This window comes from Anser brachyrhynchus (genome assembly GCF_964034855.1).
Source record: "Anser brachyrhynchus genome assembly, chromosome: 3".
NCBI classification, from domain to species: Eukaryota; Metazoa; Chordata; class Aves; order Anseriformes; family Anatidae; genus Anser; species Anser brachyrhynchus.
Genome location: NC_137696.1, coordinates 26,523,265 through 26,543,091, shown reverse-complemented (window position 1 = coordinate 26,543,091; position 19,827 = coordinate 26,523,265). Strand labels below are relative to the sequence as shown.

Here is a 19,827-nt window from a genome sequence, read left to right as displayed (position 1 = left end):
ACGAAACATGCTCTTTCTGTCCCTGGAGATTACAGTCCAGGTGGTAAACTTATGTAAAAAGCAAGGAAAATAATAGGGGTAAAGAAGGAGAGAAATTTTTTTCCCCAGCTTAAAAAGGAATGTGGTATTGGGCTGCCCAACACACCGAGTATTAGTGTTAGAGCTGAGAAATGAATGCAGATCTCCCATACTGGGAGCCAGGCTCATTCTGCTAACCAAAAAGTTTTGTTCCCGTTGGGTTGTTTTCAGGTACTGGAAACAGCTGTGCTAGCCAAGTGCTTTCCAGGAATATAAGGGCTGTGTAAATTCTAATATTACTTTTTATTTTATTCCTAAGGTCATTAGAAAAATGAGAAACGTTGTGATGTTGCTAAGGTCAATGGATCACGCTTGTAAGCATGTGGAGCAACATCAGGCCTTTAAATGTTTTGGAATCTGTAAATGTCCAGTGACCATACTCTGGGCATGTGCAGTTCTGACTCAGGTCTTTTTATCTGGTGAGATTAAGTTTGTCATCAAGTTTATCATTAAGTTTATGTTTGTGTTTTAGAAACAATATAAGGGTCAGGCTAACCGTGATTTGGTGAAATCAGTCTGTGTTGACATGAGTTCATCAAAGGTGTTTTGGGTGTTTTGCTCCAGGCTCCAAAATCACTTTTCAGTTGTCACAAGCTCTACAAGCTCTTCCTCGTGTTAGCAGATTGGTTCATCCACTCTCATTATCTGGGAAGTCTTCCATGTTTTCTCCTTTTCCTCTGAAAGAATGCACAGCTTGCATGTATCAGTTTCAGAATGAGTAGCTTCTCTGATAATTATTATAATGCAGTCTCAAGGTATATGCCCCTACACCTAAACTATTTTGGATATGTTCCAGAATCTGCTGCTATGAGAAAATAAGTATGTTTTCTGTCTTAATTTCATGGATGTTCATTACTTGAAGGCACAGAGCAGAGCACTGTTAAAGTTCCCTTCACTTCTTCAACACAGTTTTGCAAAGCTTTAGTTCTGGCAGGACTTTCCATTACCCCATTCTTTCACTCAAGCTATTTTATAAGCTTATTTATTTATTTATTTATTTTTATTTTTTATCTTGGATAAGGTAGATTCAGTCAATACCTATATTATTCTGACTCGGTTCTGTGTGATGAGAACTCCTGTGCTTTGTAAAAGCTGTTGTCAGCTCTTCTATCACATACCATTTCCTGTAACAGGCTCCTGTAATAGCTAACTGACAGCAGCTTTGTGTCTGTTTGGACTTTCTGAAGCCATCAGGGATGACAAGTGAAGCAAATGGTGAATTGACTGGAAGTAAGCAAACCAAAGCACAGCTGTGGAGCTACAAGAAGCAGTCAGAACAGGCAAGCATCTAGCTAAAGTTTTTGTGGCAGAGCACTACTGTGCAAGGTGAACATTATTATCTTCTGAATGAGATGTACAACCAGAAACAAGCCATTTATCGTTGTAAAGGTCAGACAGGACCTTATGCAAGAGTAAGGATTAAGGTCTCAGAATAACAGCCAAGTTCAACTCTGGTAGTTGAATATTGCCTATCTAAACTTTACAGCAGTTTAATTTGGAAGGCTTCATTTCCCCTTTCACAAACACAGTTGTATAGCACTGCTAGTGCAGAATGTCTCCTGCTTTCCACCCTAGAGGTTGTTTCTGCACTGCTTGTACTGACCCATGACCATATAGCCTGTGAAGTACTTAACGTGGACTCATATTTATTTGGTATAAATGCATTATGGACATTGTGTATGCACATGTGTATGCACTTGTATATGCACAGACATATTCTTCTAAATATTTATTTGTCAGCAGACTCATCTATACATATCATTCATGTATAGGCACATAGAAAATATCCTCATTGGGACAGAATATACTTTCAGCCAGAAAGCAGTTAATAATGTGTATATAAAGCATACAAGAATATTAACCAACAGAACTTTAACACAAAAATTAGCAAGAAATGCTCCAAATATATTTACAGTATACTCTTTAGTATCCTACAGTACATCCTAAAGTATAGTATCCTCTTTAACTAATAGTTGTTATTGCCAGGAATAGGAGGGCATTGATCAGTATTAAATCATGATAATAGGTAATATCACCGCAGGGCTTGAGCATTAAATACATGAGGTACTAAACAATCCCCAAGCTCTGCAGAGTGAGCTGAGGATTATAAATTGTAGGTAATTTGATTAGTCTTCAGTGGATCTGACTGTGGTCTGGACAGAATGTATTTAAAGTGGCTCACGTATGTGTTAATGATAATTGTGATTTACTTCAGTATAGCAGTTTTCATCACAAAGGCTCCCACAGTGCTTTTCTTTTCACAGTAGTGTTGCTGAAATGCAGCCATCCCTGCAGTAAATGACGACAAACGAGCAGCATAAAACACAGCAGTGGATGAATGGGAAACTTTGGCCCACGACACTGGGACAGGCTCATGGTCTTATGGAAAGCAGCATGGGAGTTTTAATTTTCACATGAGCTCTGGGTTTTAAGGACACAGCTTAAAGACCCCTTCTCAATAAACTGTGTAGCAGTAAAACACAGCTACCACAGAAGGATGAAGAACTTGCTCTGTTCTGCCAATATTTGAACCTTATGGTTCCAGGATGTCTGTTCAGACCAGAGGTTTAGACCACTAAAGTTATCCCCTCTGGCAGTAACTACACTGAACTTTAACAGACAGCTTAAGGGCTGAATAATTAAACAGTGACATGGCGGCCTTACTTTGTTTCATGCTAGAAAATCTCAGTTCAAGAAAAACATACTCATTTCAGCAGGCATTTTTATTCCAGTGGCTCATGAGTCTACAGGCAGTAGGTGTAAGAGAGAGAAAACACTTCAAAAAAATCAGGCCTCAAAGAGCTTTTGGGAATGAATTAAGATTAATTTTGTTAGCGTACTCTAACTGTGAAATTGATTCATTCTTTTACTTAGGTAAAGTATTTCAAGATGGTCCATTATGACGTAATTGATTTTTTTTCAGACAATCATATCAAACAAAGGCATGTTTTTATGAAATCGTACATAAAATATACAGAATGTACAGAAAAATACAGAAAAAAATCTTTAAACTCCAGTCATTGTTTAGCACATGTTCACTTCTTGCATTCAGTACTCTTGGGTTTGTTTTTCTTTACCGTGCTTTCTTCTTCTTTTTATTTATTAATTTTATTTTGCCACAGTCATTCAGTATTCTGTCATTAACCTATATTTTCTGGGTCCACTTGTAACTCCCATGTACAAATTTGTGCCCGCTGATAGCTAGCTTTATTATATCTCCTTTTAGACCTCATTTTAAAGAACAGGTGTTCTAAACTTTGTTGATGGTAGCAACCTTCCCTCATTTAAGTGCCCTCAAAATGATGTTACTCATTTGAAAAAAAGATTATAAAATAATGTTCTATTAGTTATGTTGGAAAGTGTCTGAAGAAACTTTATCTGACTTTATGCACGGTACAGATTTCTAGATCTTCATTTGTGTTACCAAGAAAAAAACATTCATAGTGACAATTGGCAAAACCAACAGTAATACATAATAATATGATAGACATGAGAATCGACAGCTTCAGATAGGTAAAGCAGAAATGAAACTAAACAGATCAGGTAACTTCTGAAAAGAGAGACATAATAGAAATGGGAAAATATGTGCAAGTAAATCATATCTTAAATGCTGTTTAACTGTAGGGCTTTTGTAGGCTGTTGTCTAAGATATAATGAAACTATTTCAGATATATATTCCATGATATAACAAAGCACAGAAGTCATATTTTTATACATATGATAGTATTTCATAATGTATGCTTTAAATAAGTAGTTCTTCCTTTAAATAATGTTTTCTTTCATTTAGGAATGAATTTCTGCACCTGCTACAGACTGGGACTTGGCTCTGGATTTCAACAACTGTTTAGTTATGAGCAAGGGACTGTAGAGGTGGAGTACTTTTCTACTTCAAATTTATTTGTAATTATGAAATAATACCTGACGTATACTACAGTAACTATTGGTTACTATTCTCAGGCCAATTGCTATATAGGTTACATTTTTAGCCCAATGCATTGCATTATGTTTAAATTGATAAAACTTGTAATTGTTGTACTCCTGAGGATAAACATAAAATAAATATGGTAATGTCGCTCATTATGAATTAAGTTCCCTTCCCATGTTTTTTTTTTTTTTTCTGTAAACTTAGTTTCTATCTGCTGTATTGGATGACATTAATTTAAAGGGAAAACTTTCCCATGTTAGAAGTCATACATTTTGTTTTAAAGGCACCATGTCCTTTTAGTGTTGTCTAAAACAAGTGATTCTTTGATATACAATGAACAATGACTCTTATTACTTACAATTTAGAAAGGTATTTCAACAACTATGACAAAAGCACTTTTTAGTACGATAGGAATTCATAATTTTCTAGTGTGGTCCCTGAGTTTTTAACTGAACCATATAGGATTTTTAGTTAATTACCCACACTTTAGTTCTTATGTCTTAAAACCAGTTGGAGAAATTGATCTATGTGTAAATTGTTCACAATTGATTGACTTCTTTGTGTGGCTGACAATATTTGTCTTCTGCAATTGCTCCAAAGGTCACTATGTATTCATGAAAACACCTATAATTTTTGGAATTTTCATGAAATCTGCACAATAAAGTTTGTTACATGTCACTTGCTATGCTACTGCCGAAAAGGATCCAGGCATCCAGTCAATAAGCAGAAATATACCTCATGGCCTGTGATATACCAAAAATTACAGACACTGTTTGGGAGTTTCCTGACAATGGGGTAGATTAATTATAAGCAATGAATCCACTTGCAAAAATCAGGGACAGATCACTCCCAACCCTTACCAAAATGGCCTAAACACGTTATATTTTTAGTTTCACAATTACAATTTGAGTAGTCTTATTACCAGTTTATTTAAAGCTGATGTTTATTTTCAGCTCCCAAAAGGAAAATAATTATATAGTTGTTTAATTACCTGTGCTGGATGAAGCTGAATTCTGAACCTTATTCTTTCTTGCAGTGCTCTATTCTCCAATAAATACTAAAGAGCCAGGTTCATATATGGTATGAGCAAAAGGAAAACCTAATGTGCTTAATTGCTCAGTAGTGACTGAGAAAAAAAGTCCATGATGGCAGTGGATCAGAAGACAAATCCTTATACCCTGAAACCTCCAGCGAAATGAGTAGAGACTTCCTTTGTTGTAAATGCTGGTGAGACCAGCAGATATGCATGGTTTTGAAGCAAAAGAATAGCACCCTTATTGATATATTTCCAAAAACCTGGGTATTGCCCTTACATTCTTACATGGTCTTTAAGTATTAAAAATGGCATTGCCCTGACAATCTTACTGACTATGAGCCACACTCCTGGGACCAGCTAAGTAAATACATATTCCATGTAAAATTGCCCAGCCTCCCTACCTCATGCTCTGCTGTCTTTTATCCCTTTGAAGCTGGTCTATTCTGATTTTATATTCCTTGCCCAGGACTTTGCCTATCATTGCCTCCAAGTCTACATTCTAAACATATCAATGACTTCATCTTTCCTCACATCCACTTTTCCTCTTTCACAGTCTCTTTTGCAATCTACATCTTTTAATAGCTGATCCCATTTATCCCATTGCAACTCCCTCTGGGACTGATTCTGTGCAGTGGCTTTTTATTGTTCTCTTTCCTCAGAACCATAGAAATATGAGATGGAAAAGGCTGATGAGGTCATCTTGTCCATTTCCCTTGCCAATGTTGAATTGTTTCCTACAGTCTAATTTTAAAATTACTCATTCAGCTGGGCTTCCACCTCTTCTCTTAGAAGATTATTCCACAGTATTAGGCTGTATATCACACCATTAGGAAGTTTTTCCTGATAGTTATCTTGAATTTTCCTTCCTGAGTTTTTGTTCCATCATTCATAGCTACACCCCATTTGATCACTCCAAACAATACACTTCACTCTTGTAGAATAGACATCCTTCAAAATCCACCTATTACTCCATTAAAAAAAATAAAAGAAAATCAGTTAGGTATCTTAGTTAGTTATCTTCCCCCTACACAATACTGTAGCATGATATATCTGATTATCTCTTTTCCCTTTTGCTGCACAAGGAAGGGACAGTCCCTCTCCATTCCAGCTCAGTGCCATGTACGGATGAGAACTCAAGACATTTCTTCCCTGTTTGGTTATAGTCACTGTTTCTTTTATACTCTGGAGACAGGGAAGTCTCTCATATTTATGTGGGTGCAAGGAAGTCTTGTGGCCCATAAGCCTCTTGCTGCATGTAGTCCTGCTTTTGGTAGATATATTTATCTGTGTAGCTCAAGCACAGCACAGGCTCCTGTAGTTGTTATAGTTGGAGTGGGATAAAGACTTTCTGTTCTAATCCTCTTTCATAAAAATTCATGCTGCCATCAAAATTCTGACAATGTCAATTAATTCTACTTATACCTTCCACTCATCCAGACAAAATGTTGATGTTCTCTACCAAAAATGTACTGTTCAGAAAAGGCTGAATACAGACTTACATGCTGCTTTGAATCAGAAACTCTTAGAATTGTTTTGGAGATCTCCTCTAAACATGTCTTTTTTCATGTACTTGAGCCTCTTTCACTCTTTTCATACCCATTTTCAAATCCTCTGAATGAGCACATTTTAGATGTGATTTTTCAGAAGGATTTCGTACCTCTTTGGATGTTTAAATGAGTGGCCACACTGTCAAGTGACCTCAGCCACTTGGGTTGAAGTTATATAAAAGTACAGTCCGTTATTTAGAGACCTAGAAAACGTTTTAAAGTTCTGGCTTCTGCAGTGGAAACGGAGCATTTGGAAATTTGGCCATGAGCACTTATGACAATTTGTTCCCCCATTGTGTATGCCGAGTACTTCTGTCCATGAATGGACTTGTACATGACAACCTGAGTTCACCTGCATGTCTGCATGTCAGCTTTTGTCAGCCTGATACAGAGTGAACCTAGCATGGTCTTAGAGAGGTCAATGCTCACCGTGCCTACAGCTGTATATAAAGCTGTATAAAAAAGCTGTGTCATAAGAACTGAGGGCACATGTTGGCAAAAACAATCACCTGATGTTCACTAGAATTTGAGAACCTCTTGGATTCTTCTAAGCAAATATTTTTGTGACAAGCTTTTCTTAACCAATTCCAAATCTGACAATTATCTTGGTAGGGTTGGCTCCACAGAGTCCTGTGGAACATCAGTGATCTGGTCAGAATAGAAATAGATGGGCCATGAATAGTTTCTGTAGGAGGGAAATGAGAGGGATGATTTAGATGAGCTCACCACTTAAGAAGCATATGGGCAGGCTGGAAAGTACATATGCAGCATGGGCATGGCTCACTGAGACACAATTACAGCAGGATATAAGATGTGGCATGTGGAAGAATACTTATACCAGAACTAAGAGGTAGTGGGGTTTCTCACCCTCCACAGAAAGCTCAGCAGTTTGAAGTCACCACTCACTGCTCTGTTTGAGATTCATACGTGTGGCCTTATGTGTAGTGCTCTGGCTCTGTTTTCTCAATCACTCGTTCTGCAGCTTGTGGAAGGTTGTTTTTGGCAGTTCCTCTCTTGCCCCTTTCCCTGCGCTCTCCCTCTGGCTGTATCTGTAATTGTTCTTGCTCTCTCAGAGCACCTGGGGAGAGTGTGGAGGAATCTGATCTCCGAGCTGTGCACCCAGGTTGCTTGCTATTCCTCTCTTTTCAAGTGCAATTATCCAAGCTCTGTGGTTTTCCTCTGCTTTGCTCTCCGTTCAGTCAAGTAGCAGTGTGTTTATTCTGTGCAAAGCAAGAGCAAGGTGCCGCTCCAGGGCTCTGATCCCAGCCACACAGAAATGGCTGACATGATGGTACACTCACTCACTCCTTACAAACTTAGCTGCATAAGTTGATGATCTCTGTCTTCATGTTGTCTCTCTCTATTGCACAGTAAGCTGCTATACTGGGAGACCTTGTCTTTTAAATAGTTGTTGCACTATGTTATTCATTGTTATCTGTCCATTTTTAAAAATTATTATTATTAATTATTAGAGAACAATGAAACATTCTGTATGGGTGTAAGGGGACCATTTTTATCTAGAGTACTACTTCTGGAATAATGATTTATGTATTAAATCCAAGTGCCTCTAGCTAATCTATGAGATGCAGAAATTTTAATGCAAGGATCAGCTCTTAGAAACATCAAGAAAATCTTGTCTTTCCCTGAAGAAAAAGAAATAATATCCTAGCAACATTCACAACAAAGTTTCTCCTGAAAAAAAAATAAAAAATCAAACAACATTTTCCTCTTTTTTTTTTCTCTTTTTTTTTTTTTTTTTTCTGGACACTTGTCTTGGATGGCTTAATGTAGAGTGATAAATATTGTAAGAGATTCCGCAAATATTTCCAGAATTCATTCATGCTGTTTCTTGATGGCACTAATTTTGCTTCGTGTTCTGTCTCAGCTTTCTGTTTTCAGCAAACCTGTCTTTTCTGATATTTTTATGTCTCTGTACATCAGCTAATTATATTTAGGCCAGTACCTCTTAAGTATTTATATTTTCTTTTTTCCTTTCTTCCTTTTCTTCCATGCCCACCTCCCAGAAGAAAGCTTTTCCCCATCTCTTTCTTTTTCCATCCAGTTTCAGAATTACTGACCAACACTGGAGGTATGTGTTCCCGAGATGACAAGAGAAATGCATTAAAAAATTTGCTCTTTCACATGTTTACTATGCACATTTTGTTCTTGTCGCTTGACTGGAGTAACTTTTGGCTCTGGAAGAGGTAAGTCAAAACGATAAAGTGGATTAAAGTAAATTAATGAAAAGAAGGTGAGCAATGAGGACCTAAAAATTTAATTTTTTGGTTTCCATCACATTACTTAAAACAGATAACTCTTTTTATTTTAATTTGTCTTATTTGAAATAGGTATTTCTTACCTACGTTAAAAGGGAAACAATTGTTAGGTGGTTAACCAGGAGTTAGCTACAAAGTGCTGCAGGTGCTGAGATGCACTGGCTAGAACAACAATGCTGGAAACTGGGTGCAGCACACTAGGACAACATTATTAAGGCTGTTCTCAGTCACGGAGAAGGAGATGAGTTTTAGTCCTGAGCAGGCATCTGCTGAATGACCTACTGGCTTATACATATGAATAAGGTCAGTTAAGGTTGGGAAGTACTCCATAGTTTAATTTTGGCAATACTGTATTTGCTCTTTGCTTAGTGGTGGATGGAGCTCAGTTACTCTTGGAGAAGTTTATTTCATATGAGATGGCGATGAGCGCTTTTACAGAAAGACATGAACTTGTGCTGGCTATGCTTCTGAGCACTAGGAAAGCCCATCAGTGCAAGCTCAGCCTACCTCCATGTCTCCTGCCCATCTGCAGGACCTGCAGGTTCCATACCAATGAGATTTACAGGGTTTGGGTTGCCTTCAAACACAGGCAGAGGAAGAGCTCACATCTGCTAAGAGCATACTCGGAGGCTGACTGCAGAGACTTGCAGTGATGTTCAGGCTGATTCTGTGCAGCCACCCTCACTCTCATCCAGAATGTTTTTAAAGTGACTGTTTTTAAAATGCCTGCCAGTGTCTTTGCTTTTTGGATGACCGATGCAAAGCACTTGAAAAGGTCTGGGTTTTTGGAAAGGGTTGAGTATCTGCACTCAGGCTCACACCCTATCCTAGCTGTTTGAAGCTGGAAGGCATATAATGAGCCATCACTTCAGATGAAAAGCCATCCTGTTGGGGCGGGTCAAAGCTGCACAATTACATGTACTTCAGAAACAAAAACAAAGGAAGAAACAGTGTGTTGGGTTTGACCCAGGCATCCTAGTAACATCTCTTAAACGAACATGGCCTGCTCCACCCTCACCTCACACATGGACACATAAGCAGCTCCATGTCTCTTGTGCTCCAGGGAGCCTCCCTATACAAAACACCCATCATCCACAGAGCACAGGGTCTCTTCAACTCTGGATTATTGCTTCTGCAGATACAAACACTTTTCTTTCAAAATATATGCTGACTTAGTGCTCAGTGCCCACCTACTGAATTCCCAGGCTCTGGTTTCCAGGTTTCCTCACCCTGTCAGGGATTCCAGTAGTAATTTTTGTAACGGGACCAAGGCCTGGCTCAAAAGCTGGGCTGTCTGTGCCAATGCAGTTGCAAAATTTTTTCACAGTAAAATATTTAATGGGTCTGAGTATAGATGTGAACCCTTATGGGGTGCTATTCTGGAACATATTTTCCATATTTTCATTCACATTATTTTTTTTTCCTCATGTTTCTTTTGCATTTATAACATTATAGAATAAAGTTACATTAAATTATATTTATTTCCTGAATCCCTGGGTCTCTGCAGAATAGGCTTCTCTAAGATTGATGCAAGATACTGGAGTAAGGATTAAGTACCAATTTTAAAGATGTATGAACTATCTGGCTGGTTGCCAGTCACCAAGACAATGAAGTTGCTACAACCTCTGACAAAATCAGTGGTTTAGGAAGGAACTGGGGACACAGTAGCACACGTGTAGAGTAGATTTTTAAGAATATAGTGGAGAAATGGAGGGAGTGTTGAAATCATTTGAGTGGTTGTTTTGGGGAATTGAGGGTATGGTAGCAAGGGCAGCCATGGAGAATATGAGAATGGAGGCAAGGTTATCACAGCAGGGGATATAGGACAAAAACCCACAGGAAACAAGGTTTCATTAGCTCTGCTGCTTGCAGAACAAGTTGTTTTAATTAAGCTTCCCTTCCATTTCTAAAGGGAAAATGGAGAAAGAATAAAAAAAAGGAAAGGGAAAAACCTGAAAAAATAAAATAAAATTAAAAAAAACACACGAAACAACACTTTCAAATATATGTATATATATTATTATTATTCCTTTCTTAGCTACTATACCACTCCCTTTCACCCTAGGAACATCATTAATTACATAAATATTCTTTTTCTATTAAAAAAATAAATGTAAAAGTAATCTGTGTGACCTGATGACCTTATTGTGGCTCCTTTTTTTTTTTTTTTAATATATATATGTAGCTAGGATGTTTTTATAGAGGTATCTGCAGTAGAAACTAATAGTCACTTCTGATAAACAAGAAGTACAGAGGTAAACCCTTCTGCTTTTTCAGCTCTATGATGATTTTCCTATTCACCTCAGTGGGGCCACGATTTCAGTCTATGTTTGTCAGAAAATGTATCTTTCGTGGTATACTTACAAATTTTAGCTCATAGCATTACATGGTGACAAAGCTCTTCCACTCTGCATTATTGTTTTCCCATTGGGTGTGGGAGAGTGTGCTACGGAGAGTTGGACAAGTGTTTAGTCACGCCTGGGTCACTGAAAAGGCTGAAGGGTCTGACCCACTGGGAAACATGGGAGGCATGTTTGAACACTTTGCTGTGCCCACTGAAGTCAGGGATGTCCTCTGAGGATGGCTGTGACAGTACCTGGCCAGGCCACACCGAATCTGGCCAGGCCCCTTGGAAGCCAGGCAGGTGACAATCACCAGCCTGGGGACAAGAAAGCTTTAAGGAGCTGAACTTTTACTGTGCCTTTCAAAGTTTCATTGCCTTGTATTTAAATTGCCTTGCAAAGAAAAGGATTTTCTGGTCTTGCATGACCTCAGATGCTCTGCTTGTACTTGTGATGTCCCTGAGTCTGACTGACTGCACAGACCCTTGGCTGGGCTGAGAGGGTTCAAGCTCTGGCCTCTCTGGGGAGGGCAGCTATTTCCTTGTTTTTAAAGTGGGTATACAAACAACTCACTCCCAGTGTTAGGCAGCTGGTTAGACATGATTAATACCTGTCCATGACTTGAAGTTACTTGGGTCATAGACACAGCTAAGAGAAAAGTGGTAAGCAGATAACTACAAAATCTGTTTTTGTTTTTCAAGGAACATTCATCTTGTTCAAGAATAGCAGAGGAAAAAGCAAGCAAACAAGCATGTAATCAAGTGAAAGAAAGCAAGGAAGCAAGTAATCAAGAAAGAAAGAAGGAAAGGAGGAAGGAAAGCAAAAGAAGTAAAAATAAGAAAAAAAAAGACTTTGTGTTGTAAGGAGCAACAAAACCTATAAAATACATAATAAACCCACATGGAAAAAGAATATAGTTGATTTCCTGCATCTCTCTGAGTTATGTTTCAGTAAATGTAGAGCACACATACTGTGTTTAAAGCAGATTTGACAACATATAAAACATTAAAAATATTATGACATTGGCCAATATTTATGATGTATATTTCCACGCATAAAATATATTGTGTCATGTCATTGATTTTAAAAAGCATGGAAATTGGCCATGTCATAATATTTTAGAGGTTTTTTATACATTGTCAGAGCTATTTTAAATATATGTGCTCAACATTTTATGAAACTTCCAACACATGGACATACGGAAAATATATTCTGAGTCCACAGGAGACCAGCATTTCAAATGTAAAGTTTAGCTTATGTGCATTTACTAACACAAGAAACCTTTTCTTTTTGGTATATTTCTTGAGCTGCAACATATTCTCCTTGTATTTTGCACAGATTTACATCAGTGGTGCCTAACCTTTAACAAATGAGAGTCACAGTTGACTCAGTTTTAAAGCAGGCAAAATTCTCACTGAAGTTTTGCAGAACGGGACCATCAGGCAACACAAACAGCTACAGAGAACCTCACAAAAAGAAATGAAATTCAGTGGCAAAAACCACCCAGTATTACTAATTATTTGCACTTCCAGATGGAATCTTTGCGTGCTAGACTTCAAAGAAGACTATTAACACAACTCAGAGACATTTGGAAAATCCCTGCTGGAAGAGGGTGAGGACAACATGGGCTAAAATGGGCTGGGTATTTTATCTATGTGAAAACTGAAAGACTAAAGGAGCTGAAAGGTTGAAGTATTTATCAGGATCAGAGAGAAACATTGACAGTTTCTGAAGTGAGAACTTGATTTCTAGGTCTGTGATTTAGCAACATGATCACCCTTGCTTTTCCAAATTTCTTAGGAAATGATGGCAACAGTTCTGCCAGCATATTATTTCTAAGCTCATTTAGTTTGCTTGCACTTATTGCCACCCGTCTACGTATGGGGCCATCACGCAAATGGTACTGGGGATTCCTTTGTTGTTGTTGTTGTTGTTGTTTATTTGTTTAATTTCTTACTTTATACTTAGCAGAAAATAACCGTAGACAGGTAATTGCTTCCAAGGATGCTACATAACCTGTCTCTCAAGGTCTTTAGAGGAAACTGAGAAGCAGCAGATGTGCTGCTTGGAAGGGTAATGTATATGGCACCAACAAGCACTACAATATAATTATAATTATAGGCATCACAGTGAATGAGGATGGGTGGAGGTAGGGGCAGAAGCCAGTTTTTGCTTTAGCAGCATTGGAGACCTACCTATGCTACTGTGGGGCTGTGACATGGCTCTAATTAGCCATTTAAACATTACTTCTCTTTTTGGCTCCTGAATGCTGGTATGGCAATTCTTTCAGCTAAACGTGTGCCTAATTGAAAGAGCAGCAGTGCTTTAAAAATAAAGAGCAGCTTGGAGAGTGTTTTAAAAACAGTTACATTCTGTAAATGTGTCAATCCCCTCCCGCAACCAATTAGATTTGGCTCTTTAAAAATAAAAAATAATAATAATAAAAAAATTGCTGGCTGATAGGGAATGTTATTTCTGTGCTTCCAGGAACACTGGGCTTCTAGGTTCTGCCCAACTGGTTTAGCTTAGATTTCCATTGTTTGCTTGACTGATTTATCTGAAATATTTTAAAAGGTAACATAAAGACAGATTCTCCAGAGCAAGTTATTGCTTTCACATATGCTTCATGTCAAGCTTTGGGTTTTGTGGAGGGCTTACTTTTGAGGGGACAGAGGAGGTGAGGGAAAGTTTGGACAACATATGCATCATGCCGTTTTCTTCTTCCTTGTGTGTTTCTCTGTCATTCAGTACATGTCATTTCCAAGTGATTACCCTTGATATACAGGCTTATTATATGGGAAAAGACCAACTGTTGCAAAGTCCTAGGTATTCAAGATAAACAGAAACACAAAAGATCTTTAGTTTCTTAGGGGCCAGGAGGACCATATTGTCTCCTGCTGAGGAAAGGGGAAGCAAGGAAACGACCTAAACAGTGCCAAGTAAGGAAAACAATTTGGAAGAATGGTATGTATTTGCAATTAAAAACAAAGACTCCAATTCTTTCCCTCTGAGGACAAAAACTTGGTTAGAGACAGGAATTCAGAGCAAGCACTTTCCATATTTCTTAGGAAAACATGTCCAACACAGTGACAATGAAAAGTGGGAGTTTTACATGCCTCGATATCCAGAAAATGTCAGTCTCATGCACAATTTGTTACAGTAGTGGCATTAAAGGTAAAATAAAATCTTAAGCCACTCCAGTCAAAAGAGGTGCATACAAGAGAGCAATCCCTGGAAGAAAGTTAAAGCAACAGAGAAAAGATGGCTTATCAAGAAACACAAAGCAATTTGTGTGGAGAGAGAACATTCAGTGTACTGTGTCAAGCTGTTTAGGTGAAGCAACAATACTGTCACCAAATGTTTTGAAACGTGCATAGCAGAAGTGCATCTGGGGCTAGTTCATGAATAGTCCCATTTAATGCTTCCGTATGAGACAACTGGATTTGCAGAATCCTTGCAGAGTGACTGCGGTATGCTTTCTCCACGTTAAGCAAAAGTCAAGAGAAAATGCTCATGGTAAGTGAGCAGACACCCACGGAGTTTAAACAAAAGGATGCTTTAGAAGCGTTATAACTCCATGTCAATGCCCAGTCCTGTAGCTTTGTGTAGTGGGTTTACGTGGCAAGGTTTTGGTAGCAGGGGGCCATAGGGGTGGCTTCTGTGAGAAGAATCTAGAAGCTGCTCCATGTTAGGTAAGGGCCCCACTGCTGACCAGAGCCAAGCCAATAAGCGATGTTGCTTTGCGCCTCTTTGAGAGCATATTTAAGACAGGGGAAAAAAAAACACGCTGCACCACACAGCAGCTGGGAGAGTGAGAGGAGTGAGGAACAGCCTTGCAGGCACCAAGGTCAGTGAAGAAGGAGGGGGAGAGGTGCTCCAGGCGCCGCAGCAGAAGTCCCCCGCGGCCTGTGGTGAGGACCATGATGAAGCAGGCTGTGCCCCCGCAGCCCATGGAGTACCACGGTGGAGCAGGGTTCCACGCTGCAGCCTGTGGAGGAGACCACGGTGGAGCAGGTGGACCTGCACTTGATGGAGACTGCGGCCTGTGGAGGACCCCCGCTGGAGCAGATTCCGGGCCGGACCTGTAGCCCGTGGAGAGGAGACCACGCAGGAGCAGGTGACCTGGCAGGAGCTGCTGCCTGTGGGGGATCCAGGTTGGAGCAGTTTGCTCATGAGGGATGGACCCCGTGGTACGGACCCATATCTGGAGCAGTTCTTGAAGAGCTGCTGCCTGTGGGCAGCCCACATCAGATCAATTCACCAAGGACTGCATCCCGTGGGAGGGACCCCACAGCACAGGGGATGAGAGTGACCGAGAAGGAGCGGCGGCGAAGAAGCGCTATAGGCTGACCGTAACCCCCATTCCCCCATTCCCCTGCACCACTCAGGGGGAAGAGGTGGAAGAGGGTGGATGGGGGAGAAGGTGCTTTTGCTTTCGTTCCTTTGTTTCTCGCTTCTTTAGCTTGTTAGTAATAGGCAATAAATCTTACTATCTCCCTACGCTGAGTCTGTTTTGCCCATCACGATAATTACTGCACGATCTCCTCGTCCTTATCTCAACTCTTGAGCCCTTTTCATTGTATTTTCTTCCCGTTCCTCTTTGAGGAGGGGGAGTGAGAGAGCGATTGTGGTGGAGCTCAGCCGCCCACCCGAGTAAAACCACCACACTTTGTAAAGTATATTTTTCCATTAGATTTTCAAGGAGAGGAAAACTATGACAAGTTTAAGATGTCAATCACCCCAGACAAACCATGGTAGTGTTCCTCGCTGCCCATATGGATCCCATGTAAGAAATGAAGAGGATGCTGAAGATGTACATGCTGTACATCAGGATTTGATCTTGCAGTCTTCCCCATCCAGACAGACAGCACTCATTGTCCAGATGGTGTCCCCTTGGGTGCATGAACACTGAGGACCTGACAAGATTAAAACCAGAATGTTGCGTTTCAAGATCTGGCCACTTAATGTCCTTAGGGACCTAAAGCATTGACTGCATGCATCAGCAGTGAGCAGAGAGGGAACAGATCCTGTGCTGTAGTGCTGCTGCTCAGCCCACATCACTAACACCTTCTTGAATGTTAGGTCTTACCTGGAAGAGTCAGCAGGTTTAGGTCAGGGAGGATCTGGCCATTAGCAGGAATGTTCAGCAACACCATGGAGCAAACATGAAACACCTGGCACAATCCCAGATACACACAGCCTGGAACACTTAATGGCACTCAAGGGATAAAATGACCAAGCTGTAAACCCCTCTATTCCCACCCTCCTTCCTTTTTTATTTTTTATAAATTCACTTTTGAACATACAGTTCATAGATGCTTTCCACTTTCCTTTGTCCCCCTGTTTCTTACTTGTGACTCCTTGGGGCCTAATTGAGAAAAATCGTTGCACCATTTACTTAGGTTTTTGGCAGGACTTTTCTAGCAAAGAGTTAGGAATGCACTGTTTCTACTATGAATTCACACACAGGTCAGTCCTTGTGCAGTGCACACACTTGAGGGATTGAAAATGACAGGATTCCCAGTTTGTTTGCTCTGAGAAGACTGCATACACATTTTCTGTCTCTGTCTCACACGTACTCGTACACACACATCCATGTACGTGCACTTAGACTCCTTAGTGGCAATGACTGGTGCTATGCCTGTCAGTGTCAATGCAGTATCAGTGATATCGTGCAAAGCTTAGATTAATAGTAAACAAGTTGTTGGTGTCAAAGGCAAATGGATGTTTTGCTCTTTCCCTAGGAATAAGAGAAAAGTGTAGCTGGTAAAATACCCCCCCCCCCCCCCCCCAAAAAAAAAAATCAGAATCTGAAGGTTACTGATAAAATAACAGCTTACATGCTACATGTAACTGACTTCTTGACTTCATGCCTGGCTGGGCATGGTGAACATTAGGAAATATATAAGTTATTAACTAAGTGATGAAGAAGAATACCAAAACATAAAGGGTGTTGGTGCTTATTGTAAATATGTCAGGACTGAGCTGTATTTTCATCAGATGGCACCAAGAAATTGTGTTTTATGGAGCACAATGTAGTTAATCTAGCAATTTATGTGTTAACCATACCTACAGATTTATTTATTTATTTATTTATTTATTTATTTGGGGGAAAACGGGGTTCACTCTAAAATTCATTGTAAAATGAATACTTTACAATGGTAGCCCCAGTAACACTTCTGTATACTGTCCTTCACATTTTTGTTGGCTTGCTGACACCAGCCGTTTAATACTTACTATCCTGTGAACATTTCTGTGTTTTATAGTTCTGTACATACTAGAATAAGGAGGGAGGAGAGGGCCTGGTATATCTAATAAGGAAACACACATTATTCTTTACTGATATGTTTTTGTTCTCCACTAATCATTTTTTTTTCCTTTTCACTGAAGCCTGTGGAAGAACTGCTGTCGGAACAGAAAAGGGCAGATGGTAATGTGTATGTGAAGTGTGGTTGTAATTATTTTATTACCTAGGCAAGCATAAGGCTTGTTTATGTGAGAGGAGGAGTTAAATTCCTTTAGGTCACTGGAGAAAAATCCCAGGCCTGTAACTGATTTCTCTGGTGAGCTACCGAATTCTTTGCTTCCAGCCCTGTACCAGGCAATACCTTTTCCACACCACCTATAAACAAGATAAATAAATAAATAAATATCCCAGAAATTCGGTTTCATTGGATGAGGCCTCTTTGTAAGGCAGGGCAAGGGAGGATCAAGCATGTGAGCAGGTGTTCTGACACCAGGCTGCTCTCCAAGGCAGTCTGCCTGGCCCACCAGCACCAGGACCATGCTGCAGCTTGGCTGGTCCTTCCTGCTGAATGTAGCTAGGTGCTGGGGAGCACTCCCCCACTGCTCATGCTGTCTGTGCTACAAACAATCACTCCGGGAATGTGCTTTCAGCTGTTTTGGAGGTGGTGGAGCAGTAAGGAAGGGGTATGTGAGCTCTGTCAGTAAGACCTCTGGCTGCCATCAGCCCAGCTAAAAAAGCAATGAAGTAATCCTGAAGAGCAAATAGGAGTAGCTTGTTTATAACAAAACGTTGTCTTTAAAACTTTCAAGGTTTAAAGTATGGAATATTGTATGGATGAGGTGGGAAAAGTATTGCTTGAAAGATGCAACGATTTTTGAAAGATGAGTTCCTATGTTTTAATTCCAGCTGTAATAGAGTAGGTTTTAAAGCTATATCACCTTTCAGACTTATATATTCAGAGCATTATCCTCGCTATGTTTCTTCAGATTGAGATGATTTGAAGAAGAGAGGAAAGACACCCTTCATAATTATTTTTGACCATACTGGTAACACACCATCGCAGGTCACTGTGATGCTGCAGAACTGGGACTGAAGGAATGCAGTCAGTCCTAAGGGAACTCAGCTCCTCCTGCCCGCTGGAGCACCCACCCTGCTCAGATGTTCTGAAGAAAGCTTACTCTCCTTGCTGGAGATCCTCCTACTGACTTCTGTGTCCTTTGGAATGCTTACCTAGGAGGTAGCCGCAAGGGAAAGGGCAGGAGGACATCTTCCAGCCATGTAGCCCTCTGAGACAGTCTGCTTCCTGACCTAAAGAGGCTGCAGCAGTGCTGAGCCTTCACCCTGACACTTGCAGAGAAAATTCATGCAAGAACTCTCCTTTAAGAACTGAAGAAAACAAAGCCCTTGCTACAGCTCTTGCTAGACACTGTTTATAAAGCAAACAGTTTGGAAAGGGCTTGTTCCATATTTATGGCATTTTTAAAAATAGATCGTATGGCTTAAATATGATACTGTTCCCCACTTCAGGGAAAGTGAAATCTTTCCTCTGGAGTATAAAATATTCCAAAACAGAGGACTGTTAAATTTCAGAGAAAAAAAATGTTTATAAAAAGCATGCTGACATTGTAAAAAATTAATAGTATGCTTGGAACCCTTTGAGTCTTCAAGATGGTCAGTTCAACAGAAAAAAATGGCACTTTCTTATTTTAAAATTGGGTTGCCTGTCTTAGGTTTTCCCTAATGAAAGAATTTTTGGAGAGAATAAAGCTCACATTGAGTGTTCATAGCCCATCTTCCCCTCAGTGTGTAATTTAACCACCCAACCCTGTGGCCTGGAACACTTTTGATTACAACTTTAATAGTTATTTCTGAAAAAATTGGTAGCCAAATATTCAACCTTTTGAATATTATGTATGAGAGTTTTTCTTCTCTTAAATGTCATAGGAAATTATTACGAGTCTGTGTGTGTGTGTGCGCGCACGCGTGCATACCTAAGAAAAATAAATTTACTATTTCATGCTACTGGTTTCATTACTCGAAATCTTGACAGCTATAGCCCTGGGTGGGGCAAGAAAGTTGAGCCAAATTCTCAGTCATTCTGAAATGGATCATATTAATACTGCTTTAAAGATCATATCTATAAATAGCTCAGAAAATCAAGTGTTAGGTAGGCCTGGCTTCCATTATTTCAAACAAAGAAGACGTATTTATGTAGTGGTTTGCCCTTAAGGATCTGTAGAAAAAAGAAAAGAGATGGAAGGGAAGGGAAGGGAAAGGGAAGGGAAGGGAAGGGAAGGGAAGGGAAGGGAAGGAAGGGAAGGGAAGGGAAGGGAAGGGAAGGGAAGGGAAGGGAAGGGAAGGGAAGGGAAGGGAAGG

At 39.8% G+C, this 19,827-nt stretch overlaps 1 long non-coding RNA gene across 2 annotated transcripts in view; it reads left to right on the top strand.

Annotated features, from left to right (window-relative positions):
• LOC308193388 overlaps positions 1–17,953 on the top strand; it is a 61,214-nt gene extending 43,261 nt beyond the window's left edge. Inside the window, exons 3-4 of one of the 2 annotated variants that reach the window (XR_013949595.1) lie at positions 3,866–15,321; positions 17,595–17,953. This is a non-coding gene — a long non-coding RNA (uncharacterized lncRNA). Of the gene's footprint in view, positions 1–3,865; positions 16,939–17,594 lie in introns of those variants that run through there. The other variant, XR_013949596.1, reaches the window with a different exon arrangement.
• The last annotated feature ends 1,874 nt before the right edge of the window (positions 17,954–19,827 follow it).